Below are 4,013 nucleotides of genomic sequence, written 5' to 3' on the forward strand. Positions count from 1 at the left end.
TTTTGGATCTCAAAAGGGGAGTAAAGAGGCTGGGGAAAGGGTGTAATGTTCTTTAAATAGGGCACAACCCCCGAGATTAGGGTTTTTCTCGCCCAGACAACGCTTCCTCAAGAAAATAAACACACTTTGAGCAGATTTGCTGAAAGAAATCACATTCTGCAACGGCTTTTGGGGAGTGCTCTATTAAAATTTTAACAGCTATCAAGTAACAAATCATAGATGATATAAGTCATAAGAACAAGATTCCTTAGTAGAAATTTACTCTTTAAATTGCATAAAAAATACATACCTCATAAGCACACAAAAGTCCTAACTCATCAACACAATAAATGATATTAGTGTAATCATTAAACAATCTCTTTCTCAGAATCTCATGCTTTTCATTCGTATCTTTGTAATTACTTTGGAGTGACACTTGCAACTCAAGCAACTACGCTTCAAACTATAAATAAATAAATAAATAAATAAACAGGGGAACAAAAGAAAATGAAATGAATGAATTCTCAAGGTTCAGCTTTTATTGTAAAAAATGTCCGTATTTTATAATATTCACCTTGAATCTTAGGATTCCAGTTTAGCTTTTAGTTCTGAATGAGAAACCTTAGATGGGGTGACATTCTCCAGCTCTGTCATGTTCCTTACTGTGTAAACCTTCACATTCACAAAACAAATTTTAATCAATAAATTTCATATTCTAAATAACTTTAAAATAAATCCTTTATATAAAAATGACATATTAGTATATTACTACCAGAGAATCCAAGACACTTTCAAGAGTTGTGATATGTGCTTCACAGTCTTCAGCAGAAGAGACACCTAGTGTAGAAATTTTAGTACAAAGATGCATATATAGTTATATACTTATATGTTAATTAGCTTAAATTCTAGATAAATTATGCACAAATATATGATAAAGGAAATAATTCAAGAACAAGATATGCCACCAATGTAATGACATGATACTCACGTTCTCAGCCTGCTTCACTGAATATGTTCCGTGTATTGCAAATCATATCAAGCAACATAGAGTGAGACACAAATTTCAAACCAATCATGAAATGACATATCTTGTTTCTTTATATTTCCACAATAAATGTTGACTCGATAAATAACTAACAGTACAACCAGGGAATAAATCAAGGGTAAACATTGATAAAAGCTTTTACATCTTCATTCCAATTACTTGTGAATCATGATGACAAGGTAGATGACACTTTCACCTTCATTTTGATTACCTATGAATCGAGGTGAGAAGATAGAGGACATTTTCAACTTCATTAGAACAAAATGAACACCATAATAAATAAAAATCACAGGTAATAAGCTTGTTTTTACCATTATTTACACTTGATATCATGTTAGGCTATGTACCTTTCTATGCATAACAACAACATAATTAAATTCTTCCATACATTATTTACACTTGATATCATGTTAGGCTATGTACCTTTCTATGCATAACAACAACATAATTAAATTCTTCCATACATTGCTAATGTATATGCATTGATATCAGCTGAATGGTTAAATTATCAGCTTCAAATGGATTTGGGACTCTAAACCAAAAAGTAGTTACTAATTTATTGTAAAACAAAGATCAACAATCTAAATAATCAAAACAAGAATAAAACACCTTGAGAAAGCCACTGTTCCCTATGAATGTCAAGCTTGTTGGTCATAAGAGCATGGATTCAGTTGTCAAAATTATGAAAATAACAAGAACAAAATAAATAAAATTAGGTCAATTAATGCTGCTCATAATAACATAGATTCAATTGTCCATCTAACCTTCTTTCGAAATCCGGTCGATGAAATCACGAGAGAGAGAGAGAGGAGGAGGAGGAGGAGGAGGCAATGCCGGTCAGTGGGAGGATGAACCTTACCACTGGCAGCTATGTTGTTGTTTTTGTGCTTTCACCGCAAGTAAGAAGTGGCGACGTCATCGAGACGAAGGAATTCCTTCGCCAGGAAGAATTCTTCTCGAACTTTGTTGTTGACGTCCTCGATGACTTGGATATCGACGATGGTAGTCATAAAACTTACCATTTCCCAGATACACACAAAAACCCTAAGCAATAGAAATTGGATTTGGAGTTGATGAATTGGAGATTGGGGAAGGTTTAGGGCTTGGAGATGGTGGAGGAGAACGATGGAAGAGGTTTGTTTGCATACAATGGTCTAACGTGTCTTGTTACTCTATCACTCATTGTTTAGGGTAAGTCACATTTTCACCCTTGTGGTTTGATGACATGTATTTATTTGATCCAATTTATCTACTTCAAACATATGTTCGTCAGTGACCATAAAATCACTATTTTTCTTTTAGTTTGTATTTCAATGAGCATATTGTGTCCGTCACTACATGCCATTTAGTTGGGTTCAAATAACAAAAAAAAAATTAATGACCACTATTTTTTGCCACTAAGCCTCTAATGCAGTGACCACTTTTTTTGGTCATTAAAGCATCCAATAGAGCGACCATTATTTTTAGTCACTAAACTAGTTATGATATTAAATAAAGACTGATTTTATTTTATGGTTAGTGACCGGTGAGTGACGACAGTTATAGAACCGGTCACTAAACTTATAGCATTACCAAAATTCAATGACGACTTAATATATGGTGACTAAATGGTGATGTTAGTGACCAGTTTACGTAGTCACTGAAAAATTAGTCACTAAAAAAAGACTTTTTTTGTAGTGGTCATTAATCTTCCAATTTATCTATTTCACAAAAGCCATTTTTAGAAGGAAGAAGGATATTGCTTGTAAAACAGGTGACATGAGATGCCACTAGTAGATGCACATAATGAATGGATAAGAAAAGTAAGCAAATAATTCTAATGTTGGAATCAGCCGAAGACATCGATTCCAAACCTGGAAAGCTCGATTCCAAAACCGTTCATGTCTGAAAAACCTTAAAATTTCGTTTGCGTTAGTTGAACCTACAAAAACACAGATTTGCAAACTTCGACTCCAAATTTGCAAGCTTCAAAAAACCCTAGAATTACATGACTTCCTTAGCCGGGGTTGTGCTCCGGTGACCAAGATCGCCGCCAATGCTTCCGTCTCCGGTGTCGGTCGCCATGGTGGTCAGCCGGTCTCCAACCCTTTTTTCTCAAAAAGAAAAATATGGTTGGTATGGTAGTTAGACTAATAGGGAAACATAATAAATATAAGCAAAAGCTTTGTATTTGAATTAATGAATATAGTGTACAACAGAGAGGCGATTTATAGCCAAAGATTACAACCTAACGGAGATAATAAAGGAGCTTATAGAGGAGATAAACATGCTAGACTTGACTAAATAATATTGACTTATGTATCACGTGATAATATATTTCGGAAATATATTATCGGTTAATACACCCCCGCAAGATGGAGGATCCATCGGATACGCCAATCTTGGAACGTAATCGCTGAAATGGACCACGAGATAGTGGTTTGGTGAGAGCATCAGCCAGTTGATCAAATGTGTTGACATGACGAACAAGAAGAGAACCATCTTGGACCTTCTCCCGAACAAAGTGGTAGTCAAGGGCTACGTGTTTCATGCGTGAATGGTAGACTGGGTTTGCACATGACTAGGTAGCCTCGGTGTTATCGCAAAAAAGAGTAGGAGCAGAATTGGATTTGATACCAAGCTCAAGTGTTACTTTTGAACCCACATGACTTCGGAAGCAGCATTTGCAAGTGCCTTGTATTCTGCCTCTGTAGAGGACCGTGAGACCGATTTTTGTTTTGCGGAGCGCCAGGAGATAATATTAGACCACAAAAATAGTAGATAAGTAGTTGTGGAGCGACCCCCACACTCGGTACCTCCCCAGTCTGAATCCGAAAAGGCAGTAAGATGAGTAGTAGAGTTCTTGTGCAGATACAAACCATGATGAATAGTGCCTTTAAGATAGCGTAGGACTCTTTTGAGGGACTGCCAATGAAGCTCAGATGGTGCATGCATGAATTGAGAGAGCTTGTTAACCGCAAATGAGATGTCGGGCCTAGTGAATACCAGG

The 4,013-nt window shown here is 36.0% G+C and overlaps 1 long non-coding RNA gene across 1 annotated transcript; it reads right to left on the reverse strand.

Annotated features, from left to right (window-relative positions):
* Positions 1-295: 295 nt before the first annotated feature.
* Positions 296-2,142, reverse strand: LOC145094840 (uncharacterized). The gene is made up of 3 exons (XR_013703597.1): positions 752-2,142; positions 554-651; positions 296-442 (listed from the first exon to the last, which is right to left on the reverse strand). It is a non-coding gene; the product is annotated as an uncharacterized LOC145094840 (long non-coding RNA).
* Between the last annotated feature and the right edge of the window lie 1,871 nt (positions 2,143-4,013).

This window comes from Lactuca serriola, chromosome 3 (assembly GCF_051521515.1).
Source record: "Lactuca serriola cultivar US96UC23 chromosome 3, Lser_US96UC23_V15, whole genome shotgun sequence".
In the NCBI taxonomy this organism is placed as follows: domain Eukaryota; kingdom Viridiplantae; phylum Streptophyta; class Magnoliopsida; order Asterales; family Asteraceae; genus Lactuca; species Lactuca serriola.